The 25,647-nt window shown below is 41.5% G+C and overlaps 1 protein-coding gene across 1 annotated transcript in view; it reads left to right on the top strand.

Annotated features, from left to right (window-relative positions):
* The window catches only part of LOC117459876 (interleukin-1 receptor accessory protein-like 1-B), a 222,183-nt gene that overhangs the window by 3,231 nt on the left and 193,305 nt on the right, over nucleotides 1-25,647 (top strand). The gene's annotated exons all lie outside the window — the stretch shown is intronic.

Here is a 25,647-nt window from a genome sequence, read left to right as displayed (position 1 = left end):
TCGCAAGTCTTACATTTTTTCACGACACCATATATCGTGTAGCCCTAGTGAACACCAACATTTACATCTATTTATCCTTTCTGGCTGAAGTATTTTCACCTCCAACTTTCCACTCATTGTTTTAATTCAGCAAATTATGCTGAGACCTTTTTTTTTTTTTTAAAGCAGTGGCTTGTGGCCTTTCTCTATTCATGTCCCCGCCACAGTCTGCACCAAATAGTCGTGTTTTTCATCCCCATCAGAAACCTCACATTTGAGTATTTTTTTAGTAAGTTAAACTATGTTGTTATATTCACTATCTTATGAAAGGGGCCCTATTATCCTTTTGGGGGTTTTCCCTTTTCCTGTAGTGTGTTATATGTTTTTTGTGCATGTAAATGGTCTGCAAAGGCTGAAATCCAAAAGTTCCCTCCAGAGGTAGTTTTCTTTTGTAGCTTTTAAACTTGAATTCTTCCTACCTGTATCTTTTTTTAAATTCCTTGTGTAAAACAAGTTTAAGGCAATTTCTTTTTTTGTTGATAAACTAGCACTGCCTTACCGTAAGGCTGTTATTTCCACTCTCAATAGTTTAGATGTAAATCAATTTAGATAATTCGCTTTAATTATGCAAAGAGTGGGCAATATATTGCCTAAATATACCATTCATTCACGTAAAATCTGATTATTTTCCTGTATATATTTGGATATACCATTTATGAATACTTTACTGGTGGACCTCAGGTAGCTTTACCCCTCTCAGGGACATCAGCCCTTAAGAGATGTCATTATTTGCATTTGTATAACCCCACCAGGTATATCAGGCCGGATTAAGAGTCCAACACAAGTTATCTGTCCTTTAATCTGTTTCATGCTGAAAAAAGGAAAGCCACCCTTTCAGAAAAAATATAGCAACCATGATTACTCACTGAGGCGAGACTAGGCTGTATTGAAAAGTAAAGGCCCCCCCCCGCTTGGTGGCCCTACAGCTCTCTACTGTATATGCGCTCCCCTGCTGTTATTCATCAGAGGGTAGGTATCAATACGAATGGTCTTCTCCTGCAAATCATTTTCATGGTCGACTTACTTTTGAGACCTTGATGTGAATGCCTTCATGTATGGATGTGAACCGAGCATCTGCTGCTCAAATGCTTCCTTTATCCACTTCCTGCATGTAATGGCATTCCTATCCAAACAGAGTAATGCTTAATACTGCAATAAAAGCATGGCAATGGTCTCTTTGCATTGCTCTTGAAAAAAAAGAAATGCTTCTGTGCTTGTGGGTGTGCATTCAAGGGGGATCAAAGCATAACTGATCAGAGTCAAATGCAATTTAAAAGCAATTTGTTTTGTTAAAGCAGGAAGTAAAAGGACTCAGGGTCAGCCACAGAGGGTCAGGCCCTGGAGCATACATGTTGCGCTGGTCAATGGTAACACAGCTAATGAAAACAAAGTACTTCCTCTGATGAAAAGGCCATCTTAGAAATGATCAGTTACCTCAATATACAGTATTTCTCTTTGCTAGGGGCAAGTGAAATGAGAAGTGAATGAAGTTATTTGTCTTTTCTTTTGAAAAGGCAGTGGCATAAGAAGCCCGTTGCTATAAGCAAGAGGGTTGCATTGCCAATTCCATCCTTTTCTTCTCAGGCCCAGTGTCATCGTAGCATGTCTGGAGGTGATCCTCAGAGGCCCATCCGGCCTACACAGATGAAGTTGATGTGTTTTAGATGGCTTTTAGAGAGATGTGGAAAGAGAATGGAAATTGCATGCCAGGGGAAGCAAAATGAGCCATTTCCCCTCCTCTCTTCGTCGGATCTGTGCCTACTCATTCATGAAGGCTTTGTTGTGACATTCCGTACGTTGTTGTGGTGATAAGAAAAAAATCACACCAATGACGATTGGCAGGAGGAGGGCTCCGCAAGCTAATGCATTTCGAGGCTGGCTAACACCACCGAAGAAGAGACACAGCCGTCTAATGTTATGCAATCACAAGCAGCGGTCGTTATCCACCTTTTGACCTGTGTTTTCGTGGCTGGTGGTTCGATTTTCAGGAGATTTGACAACAGTCAAGTATGTTAATATCTATTTATTAACAATATCATAGGTTCTATGAACACAGGCTGCTTGCATACAGTCAGTGAGTGTGTCCATGTGTAGCCTCTGTGAGAAACATCCCCTCTGAGCCAGACGAGACCTGAAAATAGCACAGCGACGTCAATGGATTAATAGTGAGTGAAATCAAGAAGCGCTTCATTAGCAGTTCTTCATTTGTCGTTAGCTACTACATACAATACTATACAGTATGAGACCCGTGGCAACATTATATTGAAGCTAATCCGTACATATATAGAACAAGATGGGTCCATTCAGACAGAAGCTCGAAAACCATAGACCACTTCTAACGTCTAATGTCATGTGACTCAAAATGATGATTCATCAGCATGCAGAAATATATTAAGTGTTTAATCCATCGCTTTTATCTTTAATTGCTTTCCTTTCTCCTATTTAGATTAGAAAAGGATGACCTGCAATGCCCACATTTGATTGGCCGATGCCGTGCTGTGCTCGTTGACGATCCTCAAAGTTATTTTGGAGAAACGTCTTTGAATTTGCACGGAAATGTCCATTGAAATGAATGAGGAGGCATCGGTGTTTCATGCAATGCTCCTCAGTCTGGGCCAATCTTTAGTAAACTGACTCCTCTACTTTCATTGTCCTCCGTTCATAGCCCTACTTACTGTGTTAAGTGAAACTTAAAACCAACATTAATACATACAGTTTGACCCTGTTCAGTGAAGCGCATGGCTGAACACACTGAGCCACATCATAATCTCTATATATATATTCAAACATAGCAATTCCACTAATAATCCAATCCCCACTGTGGTTAATGATGGTAATAACTTTATATGGCTAAGACATACTTTGCATTGCAACTGAGGGGGGGTTGCTTGTGTGCCTCCTTCCCAGCCGGAGCGCGGCTCTGTTTCCCCCCCGCTGGACCAGACCACAGAGACCAACTCTCAACAGGGTTCTGATTTATGGGCCACTTTACAAGAAGGGCCTGGGGACGCAGTACGTCCTTGTGCTACGATATTGAATCTGGGCTGCCTAGCATGGAGATGTGGCTCGTCTGCTACCATAGAAGAGCTTATTTGCATTGCACTGTTGAGCTCTCAGTGGTAACAGCAGTGCATCTGCTCACCTGAGCAACTTACGTTTATGTTTTCTTGCAGGGCTGTTTGGTTAAGACATATAAGGGACATGTATTGAGGAAAGACAAACAGCTTTCACATTGACGTGTTTGGATGCAATATGCACGTTGCATAATGTATGTTTCTGTTTAAGATTACGTGTGCCTCGGCTGATTTCAATGTCATCATGAAAAGCAAGGGGGCTGCCACTGTATTGTATATTCAATCAAATCATTTGAAATGTTGGCGCATCCATCATTATCCTTGAAGCTGTGCATTCATCGGCTGATGAAAGCTGAAGTACTTTCAAGCAGCGCACAACCTCGACAGACAGTCAGATACATTGACTGCACATTTCATGCACATTGTGTGTTAGAAGAAAGACTGATTATTTCTCAAAGGGTTTGTTTGTGTTGTTGCTGTCGGCGGGGGCTATGGTCTCTTTGTTTTCGGCTCATTTGATTCTTACAAGTGGTTAGATTCGATTTTCCTATTTTTTTTTTTCAGCAAGATAAATGTTTAGCAGCCTTAATGATTATAGTTGCTGTAGGGTAGGAGTTTAATAACGGTGTTAATAATGTGACAAATCCCCTTTTATTACCCCTTAAATCACCCGTGGTTCTGCTGCTTAGATACGACGGTGTATTTAGCTAAGTCATTTGGAATAAAAGAGCATTATTTTTATATTTTAGGCCTTTTACTTATGTCATTTTGCAGGCTGGGTTGGTGGCGAAGTCGATAGGGACTTGGCTTGGCAACTGGAAGGTCACCAGTTCAAGTCCCGGCAAGACCAAGTGCTACCGAGGTGTCCCTGAGCAAGGCACCGTTTCCCCACACTGCTCCCCGGGCGCCGTTCAAAATGGCAGCACACTGCTCCGAACACTAGGATGGGTCAAATGCAGAGAAACAATTTCCCACGAGGAATTAATAAAAGTCCATTTTATGATTTAGGAATATTAATTTTTAAGTGTTTTCACCGATCCATCATTATGTTTCCATGTAATCTATGAAAAGATGCTCTGTACTATGGATCTCGACCATCCTCCTTCCTCCATACTGTAGGACAAAAGAAAAACCTATCCAGAGGAATTGTTTCCTGCTGTTATACTGTAAATTAAAATATGCATCGTTCTTTTACTTTCTTAAAGTCTGTTCCTCTTGAAGAACTCAGACTTTGATGCTCTTCAATGAATAGCATTAGCATACTGTAGAGTTAGCGAGAGAGTCGTCGCTTCATGCAGCAGATCAGCCTCAGTGTCACAGATTTAAATTTAGTAGCAGAGTAAAAAATGTGTGTTTGAGGTTGTGTGTGTGAGATATAGGGAGATACGCTTCAGCCTGTGAATATTTCATCGCTATTTTTGAAAGTCTCAACCCCGGTTTGATGAAACTTCCTTTTATTTAGCATTACGGCTGTTTCTCTGAGATGCACCTACTGCTGTAGCATGCTTCCTCCCGAGCTGAATGACTTGAACTCTGACCGTGTTTTAGAGTTTGATTGACACTGTAGTTCAGACGTGATGGTTGAAAAGTCAATCTACACATGTTCTCGGATAGCAACACAGTCTCACGGCATTTCGTGTTATAGTCACGAAATTAATCTATTGATTCGTGTTCACCAACACGATTTTGCCATTTTTCTCGTGTCACACAGAACGATTTTAAAAGCAAAGTAAATAATAACAGATTAGAAGGAAAAACAGATTTAAAAAAATACAGATTTTAGTATTCTGACACAGAACGATTTTAGAAGCAATGCATTTCTATTGGTAGTATGTTTCGTGCCTGCACCAAATAATAACAAATTAGAAGGAAAAAAAGATGACAACAAATACAGATGTCAGTATTCTGAGGCCCCCCATTTCTTTTCCTCGTGGACGGCAAAAAAACTCGGACATTATTCAATTTAAAATTACATTACATTACATTACATTGCATTTAGCTGACGCTTTTATCCAAAGCGACTTACAATAAGTACGTTCGACCAGGAAAATAAAAGGGATAGGGTAAGATATTGAGTAAGAAAATGTTTTTATGAACCAAACAGCTTCTGGTATTCCAAGACCCGACCGGACAAAAAGACGTGGTGCAGGCACGAAACATACTACCAATACAAATACATTGCTTTTCAAATCGTTCTGTGACACGAAAAAAATACGAAAATCGTGTCGGTGAACACGAATCCATAGATTAAATTAATTTCGTGACTACAACACGAAATGCTGTGAGACTGGGTTGCGGATAGCTGCTCCAAGAATAAAATGCAATTTGTTAGATAAGCACATTACATCCACCAATCAACTTGTTATTTATAAAGCCCAATATCACAAAATACAGTGAGCATTTCTGCCATATTTTATTTATATAGATCCGTTTTGTGTCCATTTTGATATGAAACAAAACGCCAATAGCTCAGTTGGCTGTTATTTGTTTTCATAGTATAAAGTGAGCCGGTTTTAGAAAAACACGTGACCACAACTGTCCCACATGTGCAGAAATGGACTGATGGCATCCTTTCAAAGGCAGCTAAATGATCTGTGATGGAGCAATAGAGCAGAATCATCACTGTCAATTTGGCAGCGCGTTCATCATTACTGTGCTATGAATCCATAAACGTCAGTCAATCTACAACGTTGAGACATTATGGAATCGCAGCTTCAGTGCCCACAGCAGCTGCGAGTAAACAAAAGAATCCTTTTGACAACCCAATAATTATCTACATTTTGAAAGATCAACATCTATTAACACTGGAAAATGTGCCATGTGCAGACGCAGCAAATTGGTTCAATCTTTTAAATCACATAAATAGTTTATTATGGACAGTTGGAGGGACAGTCAACTTAGATGTTAATCACTGACCGCCTTGACAGTTCCAAACATAATCCGCAGTATTTCTGTGTGGCACCATTTCATGATCTCATGGTTGCCTTCTCCTCATCCACTATTCTCCTCCCTTTTCCCGCGTTCATTCATCCTCTCTTCCCCTTTCACCTCTCCCCTCTCAGTGATTCAGGCAGGCTCTCCCTTGGTCCACTAAGCCCTGGCCTAGAATATCCAAAAGAGAGAGCTCCGTTCACTTAATGTCATTCCTTATTTCCGTGACAGCCAGGCGGGATAAAGAATCTATTAGCAGGCAGATCAGGTAATGGGACTAAGAATTTGACGTGACTGAAAAGACAGTTTGAATGTGTGTGTGTGCACTAGCCTGTGTGTGCACTCTTTAGAATTAATCTAAAGTGAACTTTTTTGTTTAAAATAAGACATTTAAATGTTACTTTATACTGCATCTGCCATATTTATCTTCAGTGATCTGTTTATGTCCCTTTGGACATCAATGAAAAGCCAATAGCTAAGTTGGCTCAAGTAAAGCAATGATTATACAGTGGTTTAAATACGACACCATTCAATTATCTGTGTATCCCTCCCACGAGCTAAATTAACGAAACAACACGATTGCATAACTCACACGGGAGCACGTTATCTCTCATTGTTTCTTATTCTTTTTTTTTTTTTTTAGTATTGAAGCTGTTTTTATTCTGTTGCCAGGGACGAAGTTGACTGGGTGCATATTTATAACCTCACGCTGTAAAAAACATTTATTTGAAGACATTTACGCCGCTAAACATATCCAGAGATGTCGATTGCATTCGAGAAGCAACCTCGTCCCTCTCTCTCACATGTGTGCATATCAGGAACATGGAGGCTTGTGGTTGCAAGGTTATTACAGTAGATAGTCCAACATGGAATAATTCAGTGAAGAGAGCACAGACTTGCGTGGGTGTGTGTTGTGTGTGTGTGTGTGTGTGGTGTGTGTGTGTGTGTGTGTGTGTGTGTGTGTGTGTGTGGTGCGTGTGTGCGTCAGCGAACGGTGCAAGGGCTTGAAAAGTGTTCTTCACAAATAGAAATGTTAATAACTCACCAAGCAGAGTATATATCAGTTTCCTGTACTAGAGGTAGAAGGAGAGGGTTGACAGTGGGAGGGCTACTTTCAACATTGGTAGCAAAGGAGATGAAACATGTCAAGCATTTTAAAACTAATTTCCATCGATATTCCAGAGCATGTATAGGATTGAAATGCTTTCCAAACAAGCGGGAGATATGTCGGCACAAACACGGTTGTCTGTTATTGCCTTCTGCTGTCAGTTCCTGTTGGCTGCTGAAATGGGTAATGTCCCTTAAAGATATGAACAGCCATCCAGAAGTATCAGATACGAGCAGTGGTTCAGAATGGAGCACGAGGGCCTTCGGTGTGAACAGCCCTGAGAAAATGTGCGACTGAGCAAGAGAGACTTAAAATGAGAGATCCGTATAAATCATCATCTCAATATCCCCCTGACGAGCCGCGGTGAAGCCTCGGCCGTCAATTGCTGAAATTGTTTGTGTGAGAGGGAGATGCATTCCTCTGGGCCAACTCCGGGCCCCAAGAGCGTCGAGAGAGAGCCCATATCTCTTTCTTAACCTCCTTGAAAATAATTGAATTGTGGATGAATCCGCTGAGGAGGAAACACTGTCATGGGGGGAGAAGAATCAAAAGAATGAGAGGCAGGTGACAGCCCCTTTTAGGATGAGCTTTTCTTTAAAGAATGGCGCTCTATGAGATGGGACTCAGAATATCCGGGAGAACCATAACAAGAAATGGGAATACGCATCAACAGATTCGCCATAAATCATGCTGTGGTGACAATGAAGTAATCGGGGTTAGGGAGAGTGGTGGAAGTATATAACATCACAGGCGCATGAGTGAAAGCAGCCATCATGGTTATGAAGTGAACGCGTTAAGTGGAGCACTGAAAGGCACCTCAATGCAAATAACAAGTGTATAGGACATGTGGCGGGCAATCATGTTTTACAAATGCAAGAGTGCCCGCGTCAATACGTGCGCGGCTGCCAGAGTGAGCTCAACGGCTTTTTAATTCTGCCTTTGATCTCCTCAACAGAGCCGGCCATTAAAGCCTTTCCCTCAGAAGACCTGGCACTTATGTATACCAGCGGCACATGAGAAGGGTCCTACTGAGAAGTGCATTTGAAACCATCAGTGTACCGGCAATCAATCAATCAATCAATGTTATTATATATAGCCCAATATCACAAAGTTACATTTGTCTCAGTGGTCTTCACAGTGTGTACAGAATATCAGCTATGACAATACGACACCCTCTGTCCTTAGACCCTCACATCGTACAAGGAAAAACTTCCAAAGAAAACCCAGTTTAAAGGGAAAAATGGGAGAAAACCTCAGGGAGAGCACAGAGGAGGGATCCCTCTCCCAGGACGGACAGACGTGCAATAGATGCCGTGTGTAAATTGAAAAGATAATACATTTGCAACATAGGTAGTCCAAATGTTTGGAAATGCATGTGTGTATAATAGGAAGATGAATCCACGAGGAGATCCATCCAGGACCTATGATCCAGGACCACAGCCACGACTCAAGATCCAGCGCTCGCGATCCAGGACACAGGACCGCAGGATCATCCATGACTCCGGATCCCAGCGTATATAGACACCAAAAAGAAAGACATTTGGGGAAGCTGGGTTAATCGGAACATGAGTGTACACGGGTATAGACAGAGAGAAGGAAGAAGTAAGATGTCCCCCGACAAACTAAGCCTATATCAGCAAAACTAGGGGCTGAATCTAATCAGCCCTAACTATAAGCTTTATCAAAAAGGATGGTCTTAAGCGCACTCTTAAAAACGGATAGGGTGTCTGCCGCCCGAACACAAACTGGAAGCTGATTCCACAAATGTGGAGCTTGATAAGAAAAGGCTCTGGCTCCCATTGTACTTTTAAAGATTCTAGGAACAACCAACAACCCTGCATTCTTGGAACGCAATGCCCTAGTAGGACAGTAGGGTATAATGAGTTCTTTAAGGTAAGATGGCGCCTGCCCATTAAGGGCTTTGTAGGCGAGAAGAAGAATTTTAAATTCTATCCTGTGTTCTATAGGGAGCCAGTGTAAGGCAGCCAGAACAGGAGTAATGTGGTCCCTTTTCCTAACTCTGGTTAGTACACGAGCCGCAGCATTTGAATCAGCTGAAGCGACTTGATTGACTTCTTAGTACTCCCTGATAATAAAGAGTTACAATAATCCAGCCTAGAAGTAACAAATGCATGGACTAGTTTCTCTGCATCGTTTTGAGGCAAGATATGCCTGATTTTTGCAATGTTACGTAGATGGAAGTAGGCGGTCCTTGAAATTGATTTTATGTGGGCGTTAAAGGATAAATCCTGATCAAATATAACACCAAGATTCCTTACAGTCTCACTGGAGGCCAAATTAATGCCATCCATAGTTAGTATATCTTTAGATAATTTGTTTCGTAGATTCTTCGGGCCAAGTACAATAACTTCAGTTTTGGTCGTGTTTAACATCAAAAAGTTTAAGGTCATCCACGTTTTTAAGTCCTTAAGGCAGTCTTGAATTTTATTTAGATGATTAATTTCATCAGGCTTGATTGATAAATATAGTTGAGTATCATCCGCATAACAATGAAAGTTTACAGAATGATTCCTTATAATATTGCCTAACGGAAGCATATATAATGTGAACAAAATAGGTCCGAGCACTGAGCCCTGTGGCACTCCATGGCTAACTTTGGTTTGCGTGGAAGATTCATCGTTAACACGTACAAACTGAGAGCGTTCAGATAGATAGGACCTAAACCAGCCTAAAGCAGTTCCCTGTATGCCAACTAAGTGCTCTAGTCTTTGCAATAGGATATCATGGTCGATAGTATCAAATGCAGCACTAAGATCAAGCAAAACAAGAATAGAGACAAGTCCCTTGTCTGAGGCTATTAGAATATCATTTGTGACTTTAACCAGAGCTGTCTCTGTGCTATGATGTGTTCTAAAGCCAGACTGAAAATCTTCAAATAAATCATTGTTTTTTAAGTAATCACACAACTGTTTTGCGACCGCTTTCTCAAGAATTTTTGAGAGGAACGGAAGATTAGAAATAGGTCTATAGTTGGCTAAAACCTCTGGATCGAGGTTGTGCTTTTTAAGAAGCGGTTTTATCACTGCTACTTTGAATGATTGTGGAACATAGCCTGATAAAAAGACATATTCATAATTTTAATAAAGAAGTGCTAATTAATGGAAAAACTTCCTTCAACAGCTTAGTTGGAATTGGGTCTAACATGCACGTTGATGGTTTAGAAGAGAGAATCATTGAATGTAATTGTTCAAGGTTAATGGCTGAAAAGCATTCTAGTTTACTATCTAGTGTAATATTAGAACTTACGATTCCGGGAGCTGTTGATAACACTATACTGGTCGAAGGCAAGAGGTCATTAATTTTGTTTCTAAGAGTAACAATTTTATCGTTAAAAAAGCACATAAAATCATTACTACTGAGTGCTAAGGGAATAGAAGGCTCAATGGAGCTGTGGCTCTGTCAGCCTGGCTACAGTGCTGAAAAGAAATCTTGCATTATTTTATTCTATCTATTAATGAAGAGTAGTAGGCTGCTCTCGCTTTACGCAGTGCTTTCTTATATTCATTGAGAGTAATATGCCAAATTAAACGAGATTCTTCAAGTTTAGTGGAACGCCATATCCTTTCAAGTTGTCTAGACTTTTGCTTTATTTTGCGGGTTTCGGCATTATGCCATGGAGCTAATCTATGTTGTTATGCAACTTTATTCCAGACTTTCACTTAATGTCCCAACAGACGTATTTAAGACTATAAGGAGCACCTGCTACAAGATACCAAACCTTTTTCATGAGAAGTCAGCCGCGTCATGCCTCAGCAATTACCTACATGTGGCATTCTCCCTCACTCTCGTGATGCGGTTGAGTTGTGCAGCATGTCACACACGCCCAGCTGGACTGCACTTATCTCCACTCGGCTCTCACACCTTAAAAATAACTGCACCCTTTGTCTGAATGTCGCTTGACAAGCTCTGCAGGCTGAGTACCACCTTAATTGGATTTGTATTCTTCCTCGCCAGAAGACCTCTGCCCACAAATACCATCAAAATACAAGAACTGTGAGTCCGAGGTTCCCTGAAGCTTCCAGAGGGGCTGTACATTTATGAGTTTCTGGACTGCATCATCATCATCATTGTATATTCCCCTTACACTGGCTGGAAGAGGTGCATCTGCAGCGGGTATTTGGACATCATCCAGTATACATAAATATTAATCATTAATATTAATATTATCATTGGAACAATGACAAATATTCTCCTGAATATTCTCAATACAATAACCTCTCTCTCTCTCTCTATCTCTCTCTCTCTCTCACACACTCTCCCCCAACCCTGTCTACTTCTCTGCACTGAGCCAGTTGCTCAAACAGACAAGCCTGTTTACAGTTGTCTGCGAAATTCCGCTCCTCTGTCTTCATACCAGTCAAAGCATGAGACTGAAGTTCCCACTGTGGGTCAAAAATAATGCGCTGTGATGTGCAGTCGACACGTTGGATGCGATCCGACTTATCTAACGCAGCCCCTCGTCCTCCACAATGTTAAGCTGTAGCCGCCCATTTAGCTACCGCTGTTGTTGTGCAGGCGTCTCCCCGGCAAACTTTCAAGCGTGGTCTGCCGCAAGCGAGCGGCAGGAGCGGGGCTGTCGGCATCAGCTGGGGGCTTGGCTTGCTGTTTAAAACACCTTTTTGTGTATCCATATATCTAGCTAGAATCGCCCACCATCCAACTAACAACAACAACAAAAACAACAACAACAACGTCAAGCCTTTGGGCTCTGAAACTACGGGGCGGGCCGAGGACAAATACACACACATACGTTAATCGCACGTTAAAATAATTAGTGGTGTTAAAAAATGTTTGCGTTAACGCGTTAACTTGACAGCCCTAATAAATAAATATATATTGTTACTATTAAACCATACCCTTAAACCTTCTCCTTGCCCATACAACAACATAAATAACCTAACCTGCCTTGGTGGGAGCCAAACAAAAATAGTGGAAATTGCTTCTGGAGCCATTTTCTTATTTACGGCTGCACACAATCTCAAAGCGCGGCAGCACTGTGTCATGTTTTCATGTGTGATTCTTCAATATATTTAATCCCATCATTCACAATTCTCTCTCTGCACACATGCAGGCATAGTGTATACTCCGTGTTCCCAACATAATATGATTACTATATTTGCTCATCAGTAAAGTCTGTATAACAAGGAAATGAATTAGCCTACATCGCAAGCACGTTGTTGGATAACATAAAGGCTTGCTTTGGTACAGATATCACTGTGAACTGGAGGAATACCGAGCAGGTCTAGTGATTCAGTGGATTCCTCGAGAAAGACACCATCTTTTGTGCTTATGTTTCCGACTTGCACCCAACAGGGAAAAGTAATTAAAAAGATAAGATTTGTGTGCGGTAATTTTGTGAGAGTGGCAGTGGGTGGCATTGGTTTGCAGAGAGCAAGGGCTGACGACAATGGGCCTTTGACGAGGAGAACACGGCAATGTCGCCATCTTGGCTCGGGCCAGTTTCGCATGCCATGTGAGCGTCTCAAGGGTTATTGTGGGGTGTTCAGGGTTTCCTCTCAAAGGGCTTTCTGGTGCAGCTTTGTGGAATCTATGTGAAGCATCTTTGTCGTGACTGAAAGACCAATGGTAGCGCCACGGTGGCCGACATGGACGCCAGAAATGCCTCTCTTTGAATGTAGCAAGGAGATGTATAGCTTTTCATGTCATTCCCTTCTTCAATCTAGTACTTTGTTTATTGGGCCATATTTCGTTGTATCCACCTCGCACCTTCACACAGCTGTACGCTATCATTTGCAAACTGCTTGTGGGTAAGTTCAATATATGTTTGGTCTATTCGTTTCCAAAGTTATTTTGATGCCCGTGCTGATTTCTGTAGATCTGCTTGAACCAGTTTGTGGGCACTAACGATCCGCTTGGATTATGCTGATATTACAAACGGATTCCAGTGTTTCCAAATATGCGGCACTTAAATGCACATTTAGTGTTTACCCCTCATAAATCCCACTGGCTCCTTTTGCTTTAGTTGCGGATGCAGCCTCCTCAGCTCAGTGGATGTTACAGGGAAGTCTTCACGGCTGCAGTACGACACTGAAGTGGACTGCTGAAGTCGTCTGTATTCTTTAGTAAAAACCCAATCATCCAAGCACACCAATTACATTGTGTCAGTGGATACGGGCTGTTAATTTTACGGTTAATTTTTATCTCGACGTTAAATGTGCAATAACACTGTGCGCATTTGGGTGTCGCTCTGGTGCGTCAGCAATGTTGTGTGTGTGTGTGTGTGTTTGTGTGTATAAGCGCCTGTGGAAAGTGCGCGGTTTTGATGCGTGTGTGAGTGGGTGTATGTGCATGTGCACATGCACGCGTGTCAGAAAAGGGGTGTCGAGCAGTGCCCGGGTTTAGTAATTTCAAATTATTTCTGCTGAATGATTGCTTGACGAGTCAGCTCTCTGCCTTGGTGTTTGCTAGTATTTCCTCTCCCGTCCCCTGCCTCCCTCTCATGCTCGGGTGGATGATGGCCTATAATCACCCAGATGGATGTTGGAGCTCCACTCTGTCTTGGATCAGACTGGAGTTTGCTTTAAACATATTTTGGAATCAGGAAATTATACTGCTGTAAAGCTAGAGCAGATGCTGGCTTAACAAAATGGGGAGGGGGGTGTTTTTGTCTTTCACCCACTACTACATATGAGTTACGCAAGGTACTAGCCTTGTAACTTGCAACTCACCTTTTTTCATGTAACGACTGCCAGAAAGCTGCTCCTTCTTACACATTGTTCTGTTAAACTGTTAGAAACAATCAACTCCTAAGGCCAAGGCCTGCAGGCAGAGAAAGACTTATTCATAGCAGCTCGTTAATAAAATAAGATGTCTATGTTTGTCACATGTGTGCTCCATTCCCACTGCTCTGAAGTCATCTTGCTCTGCAATTCAATTTCTTCTTGACTACTTCTGCTGTAGGTGATATATTCTTGGTTTATGATATTTTAATATCATCTTTATTTATCTCGAATACCAGGGGTTACGCTTTGCCACAGGAGCAACCAGCAGCACATGAATTTATAGGTAAGTGGCAGTGACCACTTAACGCAAGCCCTGCAGCTACATATTGAGCTGAGTCGAGTGCTCTCACACAAAAATTGATTTAGACAGAGATTATGTCATCCAGCATTGGCACACTTTTTTTTATGCTGGTCAAGTTTACCCAGCGGCATTCAATTCCTCTTCTGCTCCCTGATGAATTAAGTGTGTCTTAATGCACCATTAAAGTCACTGTCTTATTGGCGGGGTCATTTTCAGTCACATTTGTTGTACTTAATCAGTTTTTTAAATTCATTTCGACTCTGGACTCTGACTGGGTATGTGGAGGCTCTTAATAAAGTTGGAATTTCAACATCAAACTCAGTGCCATTAGTTACATTACATTAGTACATATTTGCTAATAACCATTGTTCCAATTTGGCTTGCAATGCTCTCTCTGGCAGACAGACGTATCTGAAGACATCACAAGCTTCCTCCCCTTCCTGTCTTGATTGATACTTTTTAATTTTCAAGGAGCTGTCACCAATGCCTATTGGCCTTGGCTTTCCAATCAAGGGGCAGGCAGTCAGAGGCTTTCAAATGAAAGATAACATAGCAGGAATAAGGGTTGTCTCACTGTGCAATACTGGCTCTGTGTGGGGAGTGATTGGAGCAATTGATGAGGATTTGTGAGGAAGAATGTTGAGAGAGGCCACCTCAATCATGGATATTAAATTACATTAATAAGACTACCTAAGGGGAAATCGAAATACCCAGAGGTGATCCAGCTTGTGTGTTAGTGTGTGTGGGCGGCAATGTGCATGTGTGCAAATTCAGCCGACCACCCTCCATTCGGACTTCTGTGCAGACTTATTGACTGTTGTGGACCACGTGCATAGCACACATGCTCTCAGTTAAATCTTTTGAAAATCCAATCCCCGTGAAGATGAGATTCCTCTTTCCTCATGCCTTGTTCCATTTTCCATCACAATCACAGGGCATCGATCTGATTCCAAGCTATTTATTTTTGTTGCAGACATCATGTCCTGGATTGACAAGTATGGTAGATCAGGTAGATTACAATATGTCTGGCCATGTTGCTCTGCTCATAAGAAAGATTCATGAGGGTGAACACTAGGGCTGCACGATATTGGAAAAAACTGACATTGCGATTCCCCCCCCCCCCTGCGATATATATTGCGATATGAAAACATACAGGAATTGAAGAAAATACAATTTTTTCCCAGCAAACCATCCTTTCTTGAACGTTAATGCTACAGTATACAATTGGTATTTTTTGTAACTATATTTAACCGGATGAAGGATTTTAGTCACGGACGTCTGGATCTTAAGTTATCAGAGCAACAAGCTGAGCTAGCTCGGTTAGCAGCGCCAAACCGCCCTGGAGAACACATGAAACTACTTTATTCAGTGTTTTTACCTTTAATCTCCGGGTCCGTTTGCTTTGGAGATTTGATTGTGATCGGTGGTTTGCTGTCACTCACTCAAGTACCCCTGACATGAGAGCCGCGCAAGTTATCCTTTTGTAGCAAGCGGCAAAATAATTGTAACATGACATGTTTGAGTTAATTTGCCTACTGAATATCGCAAGTCTTACATTTTTTCACGACACCATATATCGTGTAGCCCTAGTGAACACCAACATTTACATCTATTTATCCTTTCTGGCTGAAGTATTTTCACCTCCAACTTTCCACTCATTGTTTTAATTCAGCGGTCCCAAATTATGCTAAGAGACCTTTTTTTTTTTTTTTAAAGCAGTGGCTTGTGGCCTTTCTCTATTCATGTCCCCGCCACAGTCTGCACCAAATAGTCGTGTTTTTCATCCCCATCAGAAACCTCACATTTGAGTATTTTTTTAGTAAGTTAAACTATGTTGTTATATTCACTATCTTATGAAAGGGGCCCTATTATCCTTTTGGGGGTTTTCCCTTTTCCTGTAGTGTGTTATATGTTTTTGTGCATGTAAATGGTCTGCAAAGGCTGAAATCCAAAAGTTCCCTCCAGAGGTAGTTTTCTTTTGTAGCTTTTAAACTTGAATTCTTCCTACCTGTATCTTTTTTTAAATTCCTTGTGTAAAACAAGTTTAAGGCAATTTCTTTTTTTGTTGATAAACTAGCACTGCCTTACCGTAAGGCTGTTATTTCCACTCTCAATAGTTTAGATGTAAATCAATTTAGATAATTTGCTTTAATTATGCAAAGAGTGGGCAATATATTGCCTAAATATACCATTCATTCACGTAAAATCTGATTATTTTCCTGTATATATTTGGATATACCATTTATGAATACTTTACTGGTGGACCTCAGGTAGCTTTACCCCTCTCAGGGACATCAGCCCTTAAGAGATGTCATTATTTGCATTTGTATAACCCCACCAGGTATATCAGGCCGGATTAAGAGTCCAACACAAGTTATCTGTCCTTTAATCTGTTTCATGCTGAAAAAAGGAAAGCCACCCTTTCAGAAAAAATATAGCAACCATGATTACTCACTGAGGCGAGACTAGGCTGTATTGAAAAGTAAAGGCCCCCCCCGCTTGGTGGCCCTACAGCTCTCTACTGTATATGCGCTCCCCTGCTGTTATTCATCAGAGGGTAGGTATCAATACGAATGGTCTTCTCCTGCAAATCATTTTCATGGTCGACTTACTTTTGAGACCTTGATGTGAATGCCTTCATGTATGGATGTGAACCGAGCATCTGCTGCTCAAATGCTTCCTTTATCCACTTCCTGCATGTAATGGCATTCCTATCCAAACAGAGTAATGCTTAATACTGCAATAAAAGCATGGCAATGGTCTCTTTGCATTGCTCTTGAAAAAAAAGAAATGCTTCTGTGCTTGTGGGTGTGCATTCAAGGGGGATCAAAGCATAACTGATCAGAGTCAAATGCAATTTAAAAGCAATTTGTTTTGTTAAAGCAGGAAGTAAAAGGACTCAGGGTCAGCCACAGAGGGTCAGGCCCTGGAGCATACATGTTGCGCTGGTCAATGGTAACACAGCTAAATGAAAACAAAGTACTTCCTCTGATGAAAAGGCCATCTTAGAAATGATCAGTTACCTCAATATACAGTATTTCTCTTTGCTAGGGGCAAGTGAAATGAGAAGTGAATGAAGTTATTTGTCTTTTCTTTTGAAAAGGCAGTGGCATAAGAAGCCCGTTGCTATAAGCAAGAGGGTTGCATTGCCAATTCCATCCTTTTCTTCTCAGGCCCAGTGTCATCGTAGCATGTCTGGAGGTGATCCTCAGAGGCCCATCCGGCCTACACAGATGAAGTTGATGTGTTTTAGATGGCTTTTAGAGAGATGTGGAAAGAGAATGGAAATTGCATGCCAGGGGAAGCAAAATGAGCCATTTCCCCTCCTCTCTTCGTCGGATCTGTGCCTACTCATTCATGAAGGCTTTGTTGTGACATTCCGTACGTTGTTGTGGTGATAAGAAAAAAATCACACCAATGACGATTGGCAGGAGGAGGGCTCCGCAAGCTAATGCATTTCGAGGCTGGCTAACACCACCGAAGAAGAGACACAGCCGTCTAATGTTATGCAATCACAAGCAGCGGTCGTTATCCACCTTTTGACCTGTGTTTTCGTGGCTGGTGGTTCGATTTTCAGGAGATTTGACAACAGTCAAGTATTGTTAATATCTATTTATTAACAATATCATAGGTTCTATGAACACAGGCTGCTTGCATACAGTCAGTGAGTGTGTCCATGTGTAGCCTCTGTGAGAAACATCCCCTCTGAGCCAGACGAGACCTGAAAATAGCACAGCGACGTCAATGGATTAATAGTGAGTGAAATCAAGAAGCGCTTCATTAGCAGTTCTTCATTTGTCGTTAGCTACTACATACAATACTATACAGTATGAGACCCGTGGCAACATTATATTGAAGCTAATCCGTACATATATAGAACAAGATGGGTCCATTCAGACAGAAGCTCGAAAACCATAGACCACTTCTAACGTCTAATGTCATGTGACTCAAAATGATGATTCATCAGCATGCAGAAATATATTAAGTGTTTAATCCATCGCTTTATCTTTAATTGCTTTCCTTTCTCCTATTTAGATTAGAAAAGGATGACCTGCAATGCCCACATTTGATTGGCCGATGCCGTGCTGTGCTCGTTGACGATCCTCAAAGTTATTTTGGAGAAACGTCTTTGAATTTGCACGGAAATGTCATTGAAATGAATGAGGAGGCATCGTGTTTTCATGCAATGCTCCTCAGTCTGGGCCAATCTTTAGTAAACTGACTCCTCTACTTTCATTGTCCTCCGTTCATAGCCCTACTTACTGTGTTAAGTGAAACTTAAAACCAACATTAATACATACAGTTTGACCCTGTTCAGTGAAGCGCATGGCTGAACACACTGAGCCACATCATAATCTCTATATATATATTCAAACATAGCAATTCCACTAATAATCCAATCCCCACTGTGGTTAATGATGGTAATAACTTTATATGGCTAAGACATACTTTGCATTGCAACTGAGGGGGGGTTGCTTGTGTGCCTCCTTCCCAGCCGGAGCGCGGCTCTGTTCCCCCCGCTGGACCAGACCCACAGAGACCAACTCTCAACAGGGTTCTTGATTTATGGGCCACTTTACAAGAAGGGCCTGGGGACGCAGTACTCCTTGTGCTACGATATTGAATCTGGGCTGCCTAGCATGGAGATGTGGCTCGTCTGCTACCGTAGAAGAGCTTATTTGCATTGCACTGTTGAGCTCTCAGTGGTAACAGCAGTGCATCTGCTCACCTGAGCACTTACGTTTATGTTTTCTTGCAGGGCTGTTTGGTTAAGACATATAAGGGACATGTATTGAGGAAAGACAAACAGCTTTCACATTGACGTGTTTGGATGCAATATGCACGTTGCATAATGTATGTTTCTGTTTTAAGATTACGTGTGCCTCGGCTGATTTCAATGTCATCATGAAAAGCAAGGGGGCTGCCACTGTATTGTATATTTCAATCAAATCATTTGAAATGTGGCGCATCCATCATTATCCTTGAAGCTGTGCATTCATCGCTGATGAAAGCTGAAGTACTTTCAAGCAGCGCACAACCTCGACAGACAGTCAGATACATTGACTGCACAATTTCATGCACATTGTGTGTTAGAAGAAAGACTGATTATTTCTTCAAAGGGTTTGTTTGTGTTGTTGCTGTCGGCGGGGCATGGTCTCTGTTTTCGGCTCAATTTGATTCTTACAAGTGGTAGATTCGATTTTTCCTATTTTTTTTTCAGCAAGATAAATGTTTAGCAGCCTTAATGATTATAGTTGCTGTAGGGTAGGAGTTTAATAACGGTGTTAATAATGTGACAATCCCCTTTTATTACCCCTTAAATCACCCCGTGGTTCTGCTGCTTAGATACGACGGTGTATTTAGCTAAGTCATTTGGATAAAAGAGCATTATTTTTATATTTTAGGCCTTTACTTATGTCATTTTTGCAGGCGGTGGTGGCGAAGTCGATAGGGACTTGGCTTGGCAACTGGAAGGTCACCAGTTCAAGTCCCGGCAAGACCAAGTGCTACCGAGGTGTCCCTGAGCAAGGCACCGTTCCCCACACTGCTCCCCGGGGCGCCGTTCAAAATGGCAGCACACTGCTCCTAACACTAGGATGGGTCGAATGCAGAGAAACAATTTCCCCACGAGGAATTAATAAAAGTCCATTTTATGATTTAGGAATATTAATTTTAAGTGTTTTCACCGATCCATCATTATGTTTCCATGTAATCTATGAAAAGATGCTCTGTACTATGGATCTCGACCATCCTCCTTCCTCCATACTGTAGGACAAAAAGAAAAACCTATCCAGAGGAATTGTTTCCTGCTGTTATACTGTAAATTAAAATATGCATCGTTCTTTTACTTTCTTAAAGTCTGTTCCTCTTGAAGAACTCAGACTTTGATGCTCTTCAATGAATAGCATTAGCATACTGTAGAGTTAGCGAGAGAGTCGTCGCTTCAGCAGCAGATCAGCCTCAGTGTCACAGATTTAAATTTAGTAGCAGAGTAAAAAATGTGTGTTTGAGGTTGTGTGTGTGAGATATAGGGAGATACGCTTCAGCCTGTGAATATTTCATCGCTATTTTTGAAAGTCTCAACCCCGGTTTGATGAAACTTCCTTTTATTTAGCATTACGGCTGTTTCTCTGAGATGCACCTACTGCTGTAGCATGCTTCCTCCCGAGCTGAATGACTTGAACTCTGACCGTGTTTTAGAGTTTGATTGACACTGTAGTTCAGACGTGATGGTTGAAAAGTCAATCTACACATGTTCTCGGATAGCAACACAGTCTCACGGCATTTCGTGTTATAGTCACGAAATTAATTTATTGATTCGTGTTCACCAACACGATTTTGCCATTTTTTTCGTGTCACACAGAACGATTTTAAAAGCAAAGTAAATAATAACAGATTAGAAGGAAAAACAGATTTAAAAAAATACAGATTTTAGTATTCTGACACAGAACGATTTTAGAAGCAATGCATTTCTATTGGTAGTATGTTTCGTGCCTGCACCAAATAATAACAAATTAGAAGGAAAAAAAGATGACAACAAATACAGATGTCAGTATTCTGAGGCCCCCCATTTCTTTTCCTCGTGGACGGCAAAAAAACTCGGACATTATTCAATTTAAAATTACATTACATTACATTACATTGCATTTAGCTGACGCTTTTATCCAAAGCGACTTACAATAAGTACGTTCGACCAGGAAAATAAAAGGGATAGGGTAAGATATTGAGTAAGAAAATGTTTTTATGAACCAAACAGCTTCTGGTATTCCAAGACCCGACCGGACAAAAAGACGTGGTGCAGGCACGAAACATACTACCAATACAAATACATTGCTTTTCAAATCGTTCTGTGACACGAAAAAAATACGAAAATCGTGTCGGTGAACACGAATCCATAGATTAAATTAATTTCGTGACTACAACACGAAATGCTGTGAGACTGGGTTGCGGATAGCTGCTCCAAGAATAAAATGCAATTTGTTAGATAAGCACATTACATCCACCAATCAACTGTTATTTATAAAGCCCAATATCACAAAATACAGTGAGCATTTCTGCCATATTTTATTTATATAGATCCGTTTGTGTCCATTTTGATATGAAACAAAACGCCAATAGCTCAGTTGGCTGTTATTTGTTTTCATAGTATAAAGTGAGCCGGTTTTAGAAACACGTGACCACAACTGTCCCACATGTGCAGAAATGGACTGATGGCATCCTTTCAAAGGCAGCTAAATGATCTGTGATGGAGCAATAGAGCAGAATCATCACTGTCAATTTGGCAGCGCGTTCATCATTACTGTGCTATGAATCCATAAACGTCAGTCAATCTACAACGTTGAGACATTATGAATCGCAGCTTCAGTGCCCACAGCAGCTGCGAGTAAACAAAAGAATCCTTTTGACAACCCAAATAATTATCTACATTTTGAAAGATCAACATCTATTAACACTGGAAAATGTGCCATGTGCAGACGCAGCAAATTGGTTCAATCTTTTAAATCACATAAATAGTTTATTATGGACAGTTGGAGGGACAGTCAACTTAGATGTTAATCACTGACCGCCTTGACAGTTCCAAACATAATCCGCAGTTATTTCTGTGTGGCACCATTTCATGATCTCATGGTTGCCTTCTCCTCATCCACTATTCTCCTCCCTTTTCCAGCGTTCATTCATCCTCTCTTCCCCTTTCACCTCTCCCTCTCAGTGATTCAGGCAGGCTCTCCCTTGGTCCACTAAGCCCTGGCCTAGAATATCCAAAGAGAGAGCTCCGTTCACTTAATGTCATCCTTATTTCCGTGACAGCCAGGCGGGATAAAGAATCTATTTAGCAGGCAGATCAGGTAATGGGACTAAGAATTTGACGTGACTGAAAAGACAGTTTGAATGTGTGTGTGTGCACTAGCCTGTGTGTGCACTCTTAGAATTAATCTAAAGTGAACTTTTTTGTTTAAAATAAGACATTTAAATGTTACTTTATACTGCATCTGCCATATTTTATCTTCAGTGATCTGTTTATGTCCCTTTGGACATCAAATGAAAAGCCAATAGCTAAGTTGGCTCAGTAAAGCAATGATTATACAGTGGTTTAAATACGACACCATTCAATTATCTGTGTATCCCTCCCACGAGCTAAATTAACGAAACAACACGATTGCATAACTCACACGGGAGCACGTTATCTCTCATTGTTTCTTATTCTTTTTTTTTAGTATTGAAGCTGTTTTTATTCTGTTGCCAGGGACGAAGTTGACTGGGTGCATATTTATAACCTCACGCTGTAAAAAACATTTATTTGAAGACATTTACGCCGCTAAACATATCCAGAGATGTCGATTGCATTCGAGAAGCAACCTCGTCCCTCTCTCTCACATGTGTGCATATCAGGAACATGGAGGCTTGTGGTTGCAAGGTTATTACAGTAGATAGTCCAACATGGAATAATTCAGTGAAGAGAGCACAGACTTGCGTGGGTGTGTGTGTGTGTGTGTGTGTGTGTGTGTGTGTGTGTGTGTGTGTGTGTGTGTGTGTGTGTGTGTGTGTGTGTGTGTGTGTGCGTGTGTGCGTCAGCGAACGGTGCAAGGGCTTGAAAAGTGTTCTTCACAAATAGAAATGTTAATAACTCACCAAGCAGAGTATATATCAGTTTCCTGTACTAGAGGTAGAAGGGAGAGGGTTGACAGTGGGAGGGCTACTTTCAACATTGGTAGCAAAGGAGATGAAACATGTCAAGCATTTTAAAACTAATTTCCATCGATATTCCAGAGCATGTATAGGATTGAAATGCTTTCCAAACAAGCGGGAGATATGTCGGCACAAACACGGTTGTCTGTTATTGCCTTCTGCTGTCAGTTCCTGTTGGCTGCTGAAATGGGTAATGTCCCTTAAAGATATGAACAGCCATCCAGAAGTATCAGATACGAGCAGTGGTTCAGAATGGAGCACGAGGGCCTTCGGTGTGAACAGCCCTGAGAAAATGTGCGACTGAGCAAGAGAGACTTAAAATGAGAGATCCGTATAAATCATCATCTCAATATCCCCCTGACGAGCCGCGGTGAAGCCTCGGCCGTCAATTGCTGAAATTGTTTGTGTGAGAGGGAGATGCATTCCTCTGGGCCAACTCCGGGCCCCAAGAGCGTCGAGAGAGAGCCCATTTCTCTTTCTGAACCCTCCTTGAAAATAATTGAATTGTGGATGAATCCGCTGAGGAGGAAACACTGTCATGGGGGGAGAAAGAATCAAAAGAATGAGAGGCAGGTGACAGCACCTTTTAGGATGAGCTTTTCTTTAAAGAATGGCGCTCTATGAGATGGGACTCAGAATATCCGGGAGAACCATAACAAGAAATGGGAATACGCATCAACAGATTCGCCATAAATCATGCTGTGGTGACAATGAAGTAATCGGGGTTAGGGAGAGTGGTGGAAGTATATAACATCACAGGCGCCTGAGTGAAAGCAGCCATCATGGTTATGAAGTGAACGCGTTAAGTGGAGCACTGAAAGGCACCTCAATGCAAATAACAAGTGTATAGACATGTGGCGGGCAATCATGTTTTACAAATGCAAGAGTGCCCGCGTCAATACGTGCGCGGCTGCCAGATGAGCTCAACGGCTTTTTAATTCTGCCTTTGATCTCCTCAACAGAGCCGGCCATTAAAGCCTTTCCCTCAGAAGACCTGGCACTTATGTATACAGCGGACATGAGAAGGGTCCTACTGAGAGTGCATTTGAAACCATCAGTGTACCGGCAATCAATCAATCAATCAATGTTTATTTATATAGCCCAATATCACAAATGTTACATTTGTCTCAGTGGTCTTCACAGTGTGTACAGAATATCAGTATGACAATACGACACCCTCTGTCCTTAGACCCTCACATCGTACAAGGAAAAACTTCCAAAGAAAACCCAGTTTAAAGGGAAAAATGGGAGAAACCTCAGGGAGAGCAACAGAGGAGGGATCCCTCTCCCAGGACGGACAGACGTGCAATAGATGCCGTGTGTAAATTGAAAAGATAATACATTTGCAACATAGGTAGTCCAAATGTTTGGAAATGCATGTGTGTATAATAGGAAGATGAATCCACGAGGATATCCATCGAGGACCTATGATCCAGGACCACAGCCACGACTCAAGATCCAGCGCTCGCGATCCAGGACACAGGACCGCAGGATCATCCATGACTCCGGATCCCAGCGTATATAGACACCAAAAAGAAAGACATTTGGGGAAGCTGGGTTAATCGGAACATGAGTGTACACGGGTATAGACAGAGAGAAGGAAGAAGTAAGATGTCCCCTGACAAACTAAGCCTATATCAGCAAAACTAGGGGCTGAATCTAATCAGCCCTAACTATAAGCTTTATCAAAAAGGATGGTCTTAAGCGCACTCTTAAAAACGGATAGGGTGTCTGCCGCCCGAACACAAACTGGAAGCTGATTCCACAAATGTGGAGCTTGATAAGAAAAGGCTCTGGCTCCCATTGTACTTTTAAAGATTCTAGGAACAACCAACAACCCTGCATTCTTGGAACGCAATGCCCTAGTAGGACAGTAGGGTATAATGAGTTCTTTAAGGTAAGATGGCGCCTGCCCATTAAGGGCTTTGTAGGCGAGAAGAAGAATTTTAAATTCTATCCTGTGTTCTATAGGGAGCCAGTGTAAGGCAGCCAGAACAGGAGTAATGTGGTCCCTTTTCCTAACTCTGGTTAGTACACGAGCCGCAGCATTTTGAATCAGCTGAAGCGACTTGATTGACTTCTTAGTACTCCCTGATAATAAAGAGTTACAATAATCCAGCCTAGAAGTAACAAATGCATGGACTAGTTTCTCTGCATCGTTTTGAGGCAAGATATGCCTGATTTTTGCAATGTTACGTAGATGGAAGTAGGCGGTCCTTGAAATTGATTTTATGTGGGCGTTAAAGGATAAATCCTGATCAAATATAACACCAAGATTCCTTACAGTCTCACTGGAGGCCAAATTAATGCCATCCATAGTTAGTATATCTTTAGATAATTTGTTTCGTAGATTCTTCGGGCCAAGTACAATAACTTCAGTTTTGGTCGTGTTTAACATCAAAAAGTTTAAGGTCATCCACGTTTTTAAGTCCTTAAGGCAGTCTTGAATTTTATTTAGATGATTAATTTCATCAGGCTTGATTGATAAATATAGTTGAGTATCATCCGCATAACAATGAAAGTTTACAGAATGATTCCTTATAATATTGCCTAACGGAAGCATATATAATGTGAACAAAATAGGTCCGAGCACTGAGCCCTGTGGCACTCCATGGCTAACTTTGGTTTGCGTGGAAGATTCATCGTTAACACGTACAAACTGAGAGCGTTCAGATAGATAGGACCTAAACCAGCCTAAAGCAGTTCCCTGTATGCCAACTAAGTGCTCTAGTCTTTGCAATA

This window comes from Pseudochaenichthys georgianus, chromosome 2 (assembly GCF_902827115.2).
Source record: "Pseudochaenichthys georgianus chromosome 2, fPseGeo1.2, whole genome shotgun sequence".
Classification (NCBI taxonomy): domain Eukaryota; kingdom Metazoa; phylum Chordata; class Actinopteri; order Perciformes; family Channichthyidae; genus Pseudochaenichthys; species Pseudochaenichthys georgianus.
Note: the sequence above shows the minus strand (reverse complement) of the source record. Positions and strands in the feature narration are given on the sequence as shown.